This window comes from Papaver somniferum, chromosome 7, assembly GCF_003573695.1.
Source record: "Papaver somniferum cultivar HN1 chromosome 7, ASM357369v1, whole genome shotgun sequence".
In the NCBI taxonomy this organism is placed as follows: domain Eukaryota; kingdom Viridiplantae; phylum Streptophyta; class Magnoliopsida; order Ranunculales; family Papaveraceae; genus Papaver; species Papaver somniferum.
The window spans coordinates 101,379,074-101,392,488 of NC_039364.1; positions in this window are offsets into that span (position 1 = coordinate 101,379,074).

Genomic DNA, 13,415 nt, shown 5'->3' on the forward strand with positions numbered 1-13,415 from the left:
TCTCAAGGAGTTATCATCTCAATCTCTCGATTTGATTTCTACTCAAGCTAAAATCAATAGCGAGTCTTTATCAAAGAGAGATAACTTGGACGGTACCAAAGACCAATATACAAGGATCAATCAACTACAATCAACAACCAAAAGTTGGATTAGAGAAGTTGATGATCACGAACGCACAACCTGTATTATTTCTATTATATAAAACATAATGCGGAAAAGAAATAACACAGACACCAGAAGTTTTGTTAAAGAGGAAACTGCAAATGCAGAAAAACCCCGGAACCTAGTCCAGATTGAATACACACTGTATTAAGCCGCTACAAACACTAGCCTACTCCAAGTTAACTTCGGACTGATCTATAGTTGAACCCCTAGCAATATCCCACTGATACAAGGTACAGTTGTACTCCTACGCCTATGATCCCAGCAGGGTACTGCGCACTTGATTCCCTTTGCTGATCTCACCCACAACAAAGAGTTGCTGCAACCCAAAATCACAGACTTGATAATAAACGAATCTGTCTCATACAGAAAAGTCTATCAAAAGGATAAATCTGTCTCCCACAGATAAACCCTAGGTTTTGTTCCGTCTTTAGATATAAAATCAAGGTAACAAGAACCAATTGATAATCCGGTCTTATATTCCCGAAGAACAGCCTAGATTAATCAATCACCTCTCTACAATCCTTCCTGACTACACAAGCGGATTGTCGAGGAATCACAAACAGTGAGACGAATATGTTTGTGACTTCTTTATCTTGCCTATCGGAGAACTTTCACGATCTCAAGCCAATCAGTCGATTGTACTCGTACGATATAAGATGCAATATCAGATCACACAACTACGATAAAAGTAGTATCAGTCTGGCTTCACAATCCCAATGAAGTCTTTAAGTCGTTAACTCGAGTTTAGAGAAAAAACTCAAGAGTTAATGGAGATCGACTCTAGCGAGAGCACTAGTAGCACACAGACGTGTGGGGATTAGGCTTGCTCATTGCTAGATGTATCCTTTATATATCCTTCAAATCAGGGTTTTGCCTTAGGTACAAAACAAACTCTATTCACCGTTATATGAAAACCTGATTTAGATTCAAGCCAATATCTCTCAACCGTTAGATCGAAAGACATAGCTTGTCACACACACTTGGGTACACGTTTACTGGGTTTGAGAAAACCATGCCCAAACGAGTACACGTATGTTGGTTCAACATGATAACCCAAAAGGTCAACCATATGAGCATCTCATATTAATCATGTTCTTCTTCACCATAACTAGTTCAATTGACTCAAATGAACTAGTTAAGAGTTGTTCAATTGCTATGAGATCTTATGTAACTACACAAGACACAATTGAAACAAACATGATTCGATTAGAATCGGCTCATGAAAATTATAGCCACGGTTTGCATAAAACATTCCTTAATAAATAATGTTGCATGTACAGAGCACATCTTTAGATCATAACCTCTTAAGCTCACAAACAAGTTCGCGGACTTAAGCTAATCGGTTGAGTTTTCCACACTCGGCAGAAATTCTCGGGTCGAGAACTTCCGCCAGTTCGCGGACTGGGTTCGCGGACTGGGCACACAAACGAGTTTTGGAAATCCCAGCAGAAATTCTCGGTCGAGAACTTCCGTCAGTTCGCGGACTGAGTCTGCGGACTGGGTTCGCGGACTTGGCAAGCCAATTCCACAATCCTACTGATTTATCTTGATCAACAAAGTTCGAAAACTTCGGTTCAAGGAATATATGGTTATGTAATCTAAACTCTCATTTCAATCATTGAAGTATTCTCAGAGGGCGATATTCAGTCGTGAAGAACAACAGACCTTTCTCGTCAGAGCAATTTCCAAAGTGATTGAAACTTTCATGACTTTCGTCACTAGGTGAAGATAAACCTGATCAAAGCGAAACGCTTTACCAACACATGATTTCGAGTAAAAGATAAGCAATGAATACTCAGCTCGAAATATCAAGTGTATATGATCTAGTCTATATAGCATACGACTTTTGTCTCATAAGAAGTAGGAGAAGAATAGATAGACTTTCGAGTGATAGATAAGTTCAAGTCTTCACATACCTTTTTGTTGATGAAGTTCCACGGTTCCTTGGTGTAGATATTTGTCGTTGTCGTTGAATCACCATGAAGTCCTTGAGCTCAACTACACTTTTCCTATCCTAGTCCGAGACTTAGCTAATAGGCTAGAAATCAAGACTTTATAGTTTTGATCACTAACATTGACAAACATGCTTGATATAGCAACGCATGCGAGGTTGACCGAGCTATGCTCTAACAATCTCCCCTTTTGTCAATTTTAGTGACAAAACTATTAATACATATGGAATACAAAAAAGATAAACTTTAGTGGCTCCTATTTCATAGTCCAATCTTCAACATTCCTTGAAATCTTCGTCCTTCCAAGTACTCCAATGATCCCAAAGGTTGTAAGTTTAGTATCACCGTTGTTGAAGATCCATAGCTATAACAATGAGAGAAATCGAGATTCTCGATCATTATTATACAGGGTCATAGCATTATTATGAACATCAAAGTACAATTGCATCACGACTTTAACAATAATGCTATGGTGATATGTATCACTCCCCCTTAGTCAATACTCCATCTCGATCATGGAAACCACTACCCCTTACACAATGATCCGAAAACCATATGTATTTGTAGTGTGACCTACAATATTTCTCCCCCCTTTTGTCAATAAAATTGGCAAAGGTACAAGAACGGGTTCATAATGAAATTTCCACAAGAGACATTTCATGACCAAAAGAAAGACAACATATCATCTTAATTTAGATGCAATCTTATATCCGAAGCTAACAACATTCATCAAGGAGTTTTAAGACGCAAGATAATCCCTATAAAATTCCACAGCCGCACTCCCCGCAAGATATTACCATTAAGCACAAGTTCAAAAGAACTCTCCCCCATTTGATGTCATTCACAAAGGAACAACAAGAGCGACCTTAATTTCGAAAGAAAATAAGGATTTTTATTTGGACACCAAGAACCATGTGAATGATTTTTTATATCCAAAACCCAATCAAAATACTCACAAGTAAACTCATGAATATTCTAATTCGAATACGCAATTAAATCAAAACCACACAAGTGATCAATTTAATTGAAAGTGCTCAACATAAGTAAACTCACGGAGCAACATGCTACAACTAAGTTAATCATATGGAGGTGACTAACTTAACTGTTCAAGTACTCAACATAAGGAAAACCTTACGGAATACGTGACTACATTAACCAATAGAACATGATAGTGTAGCCGTTCATATACTCAACACAAGAACTTGTGGAATATATGAAAACAAAATTAGATTAATTACAAGAGAACCTATAATTAATCTAATCGGAATACAAAAACATAACCAAACTAATCACCGAGGTAATCAATTTAATTATTTTGGGCTCAACACAAGAGATTATGGAACCCCGACTAAGATTATCATGGAAAATGACCATCTTAACCGCACATGTACTCAACATAAGAAGGAAAACTTATGGAGTACAAAACTAAATAACCAAGGATGATTAATTTAGTTCATAATGCTCAACATATAACATCTTACGGAACAACCAACAAAGCCAAGGTTAATCGACTTAGTTGTAAGGTGCTCAACATAAGACACACAATGGAGCCTTCACGGTAAAACATAATAAAATGGATCAATGAAGATCAATACCGTGGATAACATACAATGATCTATTCTATCTTTGCATCATTATATGCATAACAACATAATAGACTTTATCCATGTCATACAAAAGATTTAATCCTATTTTCCATCATAAACATGATTGCATAGGCATAACTTTTGTATATGTCAAAAGTCCATTCGTCCTTCAATACGAATATTAATGCATGAACAACTTTACTTTTGACCACAATATGGGACCTTCAAGTTCACGGACGCAAAAAATACGTATCCCATAAAAATATTGCAATATAACAAACCAAGAAAATACTGCAATAATCATCATCCTCCAAATATTTTAGAATTTAATACCAATAAACCTAAAAAATAACATAAGAAGATGAAAACAAATAATAGCTATGTGTAGTCACAATCATCGCTATTCAAAGCACTAGTTATTCTTCCAACTAATCCAAAAAGAAGACATCCTAGGCATCTAAACCTATTGAAAAACATTTCACTTACTTTGAATATTCTTCTCGTATTCCCTATATTCTTCAAGCTCATCTTCGATTAGGTCAATCCTTGATTCAAGACTATCCATTTTTTCTTCAAGTCTTTGGAAGAAACTTCATGTTCATTTTTCAGAGCACGAACTTGTTCCAAGATGAGACTCATTGTTAAAGAGAACTTATCAAACTGAGAGACAGTGGGGTTCTCATCAGAAGAAGAAGGGACATGTATGTCATAACATATCTCATTATCAGAAGAGTCGAAACGAATCTTCTTTGAAGGAAACATAATCGTTCATACATCACTTTCTTTACTTGAAAGACTAGAGGAGGACATGGTAGAGAAGATGAAATGAGAAGGTAAAAGAGGTAGTGTTTAAAAAGAAACCAGGGAGTAGAAATCCCAGAAACACCCTTTTTACCAAACCCTAACAGAATTTGGTTACCTGAAAATATGGAGCCGTTTATGAACACGACCTGGTAGAAGCACAAACAGATTATATCACAGTCCTCTTGTATATCATGATTCTTGTGTAAGAGGAAGAAACACAAGAACCATTTTTTAACAAGATTACTGAGCACAAGGCCTCCAATCCAAGTTTGGACTGGGATAAATCCTGCAGAGAGAGAAACCACTCAATGTACTAGGTTTCCGCTTGCCCATTTGAGAAGGAGAATTACGAAGAACTTTCCTATCCAATGTAATCACAGTTTTAAGAAACTTGATTATTGATCTTTTCCAATCCCGCACCGTTTTTGAAAACGCCTTTTGATAAAGGGAGGACTTCCTTTCTTTTTTCTTCGTACAACGGTTAGCCAGAAGGGACTGTTTTTGATTTGACGTTCTAAGATGATCCTGAGATGAATTCAACTAAACAGCGCGATTTGGTAGAATCTTTTCCGAGAAACTCCTGGAGTTCAATACGCGATCAGGAGAGGTTTGCTGACCCACAAAATCATGAGAATGATTTTCAGCAAAAAGACTGCGAGAGCAATCATAGATTTCCTCAGGACAATAATCAAGAGTATTCATCCATGCTTTAGTTATCTCTTTTACCTCAGTTTCAAGATTTTTTGAAGAGACTTGAACACACACAAGACTAGTTTCATTAGTACGGCTCTTCTTGGTATTCTTATCCTTTATACTGACTAACGGAGTTTCCTTTTGAGACTTTCTTTTACTGCGTCTGAGGATTTTCTTAAGTTTTTGTATAAACAGAGACAACGTATAAATAAAGCAATTCTCATTTTTCTCTTTCGTCAATATCGGATGGCAAGACTTATGTTCAGGAGAGGTGACACGTTTGCGAATCAATTGATGATCATTTCTTGCCATATATTCCCGATCGGAAATTCTAATTTTTCCGACAATTGTGTTTCGCGAAAGAGTATTAAGGTTATTTCCTTCAACGATGGCATGTCTTTTAGATTCGTATCTAGATGGCAGCGATCGAAGAATTTTCATCACAATTTCCTTTTCAGGAATGGTCCTACCCAATGCACATGATGCATTAACAATTTCAGACAGTTTGTGATAAAAATCGTCGAACGAATCTTCTTCTGCCATATAAAGGTCTTCCCATTCGGAATTAATGTTTTGAAGCCTAGCTTCTTTTTCACTGGGGTTACATTCGAATACGCTTTCTAAAGTATCCCAAGCTTATTTAGACGTAGTGCAAGATGCCACATAATGTCTAAGGTTTGGGGTAATAGCATGCAGAATGGCATCCCTTCGGAGTTTTGCCTTGCAACAACTAACTCGACAGTATTGTACATACATAAATCTTTTGGTACAACCAAATCTCTTTCCATAACAACGGGAGTCGCATAGCCATTCACAACATATATCCATGATTGAAAGTCACGCGATTAAAGAAATGTGCGCATAGCAACTTTCCACCATAGATAGTTCGAGCCATTGAGGACTGGTGGTACGTTAACAGAGATAGCACTTCTTTCCATAGAGTCAGATTGCTACAAACACAGACTGATGAAGTCTTTAACGTGTTTGCTTGCTCTGATACCAATTGAAAAAGTGGGGGTCTAACAACACCACCCAATATTTTGTTTAGCAATCTGTATGTACTAACTCCAAAATACTTTGCTAGAGAATCAACTAGACAGTCAGACTCAATCTAGATAAAAAGTATCTCAAGGAGTTATTATCTCAATCTCTCGATTTGATTTCTACTCAAGCTAAAATAAATAGCGAGTCTTTATCAAAGAGAGATAACTTGGACGGTACCAAAGACCAATGTCCAAGGATCAATCAACTACAATCAACAACCAAAAGTTGGATTAGAGAAGTTGATGATCACGAACGTACAACCTGTATTATTTCGATTATATAAAATATAATGCGGAAAAGAAATAACACAGACATCAGAAGTTTTGTTAACGAGGAAACCGAAAATGCAAAAAAACCCCGGGACCTAGTCCAGATTGAATACACACTGTATTAAGCCGCTACAGACACTAGCCTACTCCAAGCTAACTTCCGATTGATCTATAGTTGAACCCCTAGCAATCTCCCACTGATACAAGGTACAATTGTACTCCTACGCCTATGATCCCAGCAGGATACTGCGCACTTGATTCCCTTTGCTGATCTCACCCACAATAAAGAGTTGCTGCAACCCAAAATCACAGACTTGATAATAAACGAATCTGTCTCACACAGAAAAGTCTATCAAAAGGATAAATCTGTCTCCCACAGATAAACCCTAGGTTTTGTTCCGTATTTAGATATAAAATCAAGGTAACATGAACCAATTGATAATCCGGACTTATATTCCCGAAGAACAACCTAGATTAATCAATCACCTCTCTACAATCCTTCCTGACTACACAAGGGGATTGTCGAGGAATCACAAACAGTGAGACGAAGATGTTTGTGACTTCTTTATCTTGCCTATCGGAGAACTCTCACGATCTCAAGCCAATCAATCGATTGTACTCGTACGATAGAAGATGCAAGATCAGATCACACAACTACGATAAAAGTAGTATCGGTCTGGCTTCACAATCCCAATGAAGTCTTTAAGTCGTTAACTCGAGTTTAGAGAAGAAACCCAAGAGTTAATGGAGATCGACTCTAGCGAGAGCACTAGTAGCACACATACGTGTGGGGATTAGGTTTGCTCAATGCTATATGTCGTCTTTATATAGCCTTCAAATCAGGGTTTTGCCTTAGGTACAAAGCAAACTCTATTCACCGTTAGATGAAAACCTGATTTAGATTTAAGCCAATATCTCTCAACCGTTAGATCAAAAGACATAGCTTGTCACACACACTTGAGCACACGTTTACTGGGTTTGAAAAAACCATGCCCAAACGAGTACACCTATATTAGTTCAACATGATAACCCAAAAGGTCAACCATATGAGCATCTCATATTAATCATGTTCTTATTCACCATAACTAGTTCAATTGACTCAAATGAACTAGTTAAGAGTTGTTCAATTGCTATGAGATCTTATGTAACTACACAAGACACAATTGAAACAAAGATGATTCGATTCGATTAGAATCGGCTCATGAACATTATATCCACGGTTTGCATAAAGCATTCCTTAATAAATAATGTTTCATGTTCAGAGCACATCTTTAGATCATAACCTCTTAAGCTCACAAACAAGTTCGCGGACTTAAGCTAATCGGTTGAGTTTCCAAACTCAGCAGAAATTCTCGGGTCGAGAACTTCCACCAGTTCGCGGACTGGGTTCTCGGAATGAGTTCCGGACTTAGCATACAAAATAGTTTTGGAAATTCCAGCAGAAATTCTCGGTCGAGAACTTCCGTCAGTTCGCAGACTGAGTCTGCGGACTTGGCAAGCCAATTCCACAATCCTACCGATTTCTCTTGATCAACAAAGTTCGAAAACTTCAGTTCAAGGAATACATGGTTATGTAATCTAAACTCTCATTTCAATCATTGAAACATTCTCATAGGGCGATATTCAGTCGTGAAGAACAACATGCCTTTCTCGTCATAGCAATTTCCAAAGTGATTGAAACTTTCATGACTTTCGTCACTAGGTGAAGATAAACCTGATCAAAGCGAAACGCTTTACCAACACATGATTTCGAGTAAAAGATAAGCAATGAATACTCAGCTCGAAATATCAATTATGATCTAGTCTATATAGCATACGACTTTTGTCTCATAAGAAGTAAGAGAAGAATAGATAGACTTTCGAGTGATAGATAAGTTCAAGTATTCACATACCTTTTTGTTGATGAAGTTCCACGGTTCCTTGGTGTAGATCTTCGTCGTTGTCATTGAATCACCATGAAGTCCTTGAGCTCAACTACACTTTTCCTATCCTAGTCCGAGACTTAGCTAATAGGCTACAAATCAAGACTTTATAGTTTTGATCACTAACATTGACAAACATGCTTGATATAGAAATGCATGCGAGGTTGACCAAGCTATGCTCTAACAATATTTTCCCTTGGCTGCTTGTACTTGATATGTACGAGTCACGGACACTCTTCGTAATTGTCTTTGGCTGTTAAGAATGTGTATGAATACACACGAGCCAAAGATAAGCTCCATCATTGCCCTTGTATACTAGTACTCAGATATATACGAGCCAAGGTCAGCCTTCGTAATTTCCCATGGTTGTTGAGAATATATATGAATACATTCGAGCCAAAGATGATCTTCGTTTTCTCCCCTTGCTTCATTTACTTAGATACGTACGATCCAAGGACAGCCTTCGTTTTTGTCTTTGGCTGTTGAAAATGTGTATAAATACATTCGAGCCAAAGATAAGATTTATCTTTGCCCCTGGATGCTCTTACTTAGGTACGTACGGAGCAATGAAAGTCTTCGTAATCGCCTTTGGTTATTGAGAATGTGACTACTAATTTTCTCATAGTCTACGTAATGTATACAGTTCGAAGAATCGAATACTAGGTAGTATCGATGCCTCTGTTGAACTGATAATGCTTAGTTATAAAAGATATTCAAGATCACAATAACAACGAAGAACACAAATGTGTAAATGGTGCTAAGTTATCATGAGACACAAGAGATTACGTGGTTCTACTTTTGTCTATATCCACGGGGTAATGAGTGATTGTTTTTTTAAGTTGTGGTGATTACAAAGATCTTAAATACTTCCCAAAGTTATATATATAATTCAAGTTGAAGTAAATAGAAAGTTCAAAATACTAAAAAGGTACAAGCTTAAGACTAGATCTTCTCTCCTAGAAATTGAATGCCCTTTGTTTGTTGGTGAAGCTTGGTATTTATACCCCTTCTGCTCCAGGTATATATTTGTTGTCTTTGGGTCCATCGTTCCCTGATATACCTTTCGTACAAATGGTACCTTCGTTCACCGCGTGCTTTCTCAAGTCGGAATCTGCCACCTCAGCTGACCCAAGTTCCTTCGGGAACTTCCCAACGTCAGTGCAGATTGTTCCTTCGTTCACCGCTAACCTTTGCCAGTCAGAACCTGCCATATCATCTCTCTCCACGTGCTTTGATTATACGTGTAGATAAGAGATTTGTGCATTTAATGTTAATTAGATATGTCATTTACCTCTGTCCCTTCGCCAGCTGCCTCCCTCTAGACTAGGCTTTACTTTTCTATCTTGGCCGTCGAGGTATCCCTTCTTGGGATAAGATAAAGTAGACCTGCGAAGGTATCTTCTACTACTCAGGTTTCTTTGTATAGCAAGGTCTATACAGTTGTCTTGTATGCGGCCACTGAAACCGCGACACGGGCTCCACTGAATATTGATATTCACAGTTTGCCCATTTTCTTTCATATTTTAACATTTGGTAGGATTGGAAGAAAAAACTTCCGTAACGCCGTGATTTTTGCACGTACCAGTTGGGTGGTCCCCATGTGTCATTTCATGCAATAACTTCCCCTTGAATTTCGTGACATCCAAATTTTGGATTCTCCAGCCGCCTATAAGAAGAGAATAAAGAAGTAATTTCATTAAATTTTCCTTCTTCTCTCGAACTGTCGCTCTCTCTCCCTTTCTCAGAGATTTCCTTTGTCTCCTTCTTCTTTAACTGCCAACTTTATTCTATCGACTCCCAAAATCTCTTGCTCCTTAGCGCTCGATCACCATATTCAGGTCAGTAAACTTTGCTTCTTTAATTTTACTGTTGCTTTTTGTATTCCCCATGCTTAGCTTTTTTGGATGTTGATGTTGTTCTCGTCTCTGCATGTATCGATTTTTTCTTCTTTATGCTTCCTTATGTTATCTGAAAGCATGGGTTTCTCTCTATTTCATGATTTCGCCCTGTATATGTTGTGGTTCTTCATTTGTCTGCCATCTTGATCACTATGATCAATGATCCTTCGTTTCAATCCATGGAAGAATTATGTTGTTTTCTTTGGTTGGTTTCAGTAAACCCATGCCCAAAGTATGTTTGTTCTTGCCCCAAACTTGTTTTTGAGTCGACTGTAATTTTGGTCTGCCATTGTTGATGGACTGTTCTTCCTGTTGATGTTAGGAATCATGAGACTTCCGAACAAGCCTGTGCGTAGAGACCCGAAGCCTAGGTCGTCTACTGAGCCACCTCCGTGGATGAATCATCCCGATGCTACACCTTCTCCATCTCCTGAAGATACTGAGGTACCTCTGGACCCTGAGATGGTTGTGAGCCCTGAGATGGCTGTGAATGCTGAGGTAGAAGAGGTTGTTGTCGCAGATTTTTCTCCTCCTCCACCTCATTATGAGCTTCAAAGGTTGCAGCTGCATGACAAGGATAGTTATACTAACTTGTCTTTGGATGAGATTTCCAAATCCTCCCGTCTGCATAAGTTTGACATTTATTTCGTCAACGGACCCGATGTTCTCACTGAATCCCTAATCCGGGATTTTCCTAACAATGAGAACAACCTCTTGATTAGTGTTGGTCAGTTGGCTGCAGGTATGCTTCTTCCTTTGTTTAGTAGAAAGGATCCTTTCTACTATGATTTTTTGTCTATCATGGATGATCCGGTGAACAAGACTCAATTTCGAGGGATCATGCAATACACTGGTAACTTTTGGCGTACCCTTCGTGAGTGTTGGTACCGTAGAAAGGGCAAGACTACCCTAAGTTCTTATGACCCCTTTGCTGCTGGGAATTCTAAGCATGAGGATTATACCCCCTGCCAACTTCAATGCTACCTATGCTGACGCCATGCAGAAAAGTAATCTTCTTCCTTGGAGTGTTGGTCCACGCCGTATCCATATTACTGCTATGCAAATCAGGGAAGGCAATAACCTTCATTTGCTGGAGAAGATTAACAAGACTGGGTTAACCGTCATCCCCTACTCTGCCAAGCTCTTTTTGTCGAAGCCTGATCGTATTCGATTGGATCATGATGATCGTTGGGCGCGTACACCTCTTCGTGTTGTGGGTCCTTAATCCCGCGGGTTTACTTCCGCATATTACAATATTCCTCGTCCTGCTTCGTCTCTACCTGCTAAGTATGATGAATATCAACCTTGGGTTTTCAAACCTGTTGGTTCTCATGAGGTGAACTTTGTTGTAGGCGTCATATTTTTGTTTTCGGTCATCTTTTGTTTTCGGCCCTTGCTAAGTTTTTTCGATACCTCCTTTGTAGCTTGCCCATACTTCTTCTGCTGGGACTGCTCCAGGCTCTGCTGGTAACTCTGTGGCTTCTCGGGCAAGGAAAAGGAAAGCTTCAATAGAAGCAGCTAAATTTGCACCTGCGAAGGTAAGGATTATACCTCTGCCTTAGTGTTTGTGTATTCCTTAGTATTTTTCCCCTAATCCTTAGCTTGCACATGTGCTTTTACACAGTCTTCCAAGAAAGGAAAGTTAAAGGCTATAATCAATGTTGAAGAGTCTGATGAGGACCCCAAGGTTGGTGAGGAGGAACCAGTCGACGAAGATATGGAGGATGTCGAGGACACTGCCCTTAGTCCTCATTTGGATGATATTGAGGAAGATTTTTCCAAGAACATCCCCAGTCATATTCGTGCTAGCTCTGTGGAGAGTGAAAACCTCCCAGTTGGCGGTGATGCTTCATTGGTGAGCCCCATTAGTGTTCAAGATGCGACTCCTACTTCGTTTCCAAAGGTTCCTTCGTTTTCTGCTTCCGGTGATCTGCAACCTGTTGTCTCGGCTACTACCAGTGCTGTAGTGATATCTTCCAAGAGTCTTCCATCATCTCCTGCTACTTCGCTCCACTCGAGTGGTTCGTTTGCGAAGGGTGTTACTCCGGTGGTGAGGGTTAGTAGTTTAGACTCTCAGTCGAAGAAGAAGGTTGTGATTTCACTGGAAAACTTCTCTATTAATGCTACTCCCTCCTCATTAGGGAGAGATCATTCTGTTTCTACTGCCCCTGTTAGCAAGGTTATTGGGCCTCCGCCTTCGTCACCAGATTGGACCGTATTGGGCAATCTTCCTTCTGATGGTGATATGGAGTTATGTGGTGCTCCTACTCAAGCTTTTTCTTCGATTCCCAGCTCGTCCACCATGACGTCTCTTCGTCGTGGTGAGGGTTCAGTACTTGTGCCCCATGCTCGCTCTCAAGCAATTGGTGGGGTTTTTACAGATCCTGAGAAGGGCAAGCTATCTGAGAACTTGATCCTTGGGAGTTATGACGATGCTATCGTTGAAGCCATTCTGCAGGATTCAAAGGGTCCATTTTCTGCTTGGGTTGATCGTCACCAATTGGCTGGTTCTTTGGAGGTAGCTTCACAGTTAGATGTTATGTCTGCTCAGTATCGTGTGGCTAAGGATCTATTCTTTGACCCGGACTACCTTCGCTCTAGCCAGAGATTTGGTGAAATCCGCAGGGTTAGCATCCGAGAGATGGAGGCCTTCATGGAAACCTACGCTGATTTCCTTCCTCGTCTTTCATTGTTCTCAGTAAGTGATTCTTACCTTACTGTTTCATGCTTTGTTTTGAACCTCCGTCTGTTCTTATGCTCCGTTGTTTGCAGCTTTGCACACAAATCGATGTTGGTTGCACCTTGTTCAGGTTTTATAGGGCTAAGTGTACTCACTTGAGTGCTCTGTGAGAGCGTACCCGCCAAGATCATGCCCTTCCTGACGCACAACAACCTCCTTCTAGTGATGTTGATTCCGCTGCAAAGGTATCTTTGTTAGAGAACGATCTGAGGAAGGATGAGAGGTCCCTAAAGGCCTTCTTGTTTTCTCTTGAGAGAGCTAATAATGCTGCAAAAGCTGTTGAGGATGGTCGTAAGGTCGATGATTCTGCTTTGGCCGTTGAATCCTCTAAATCCATAGGTT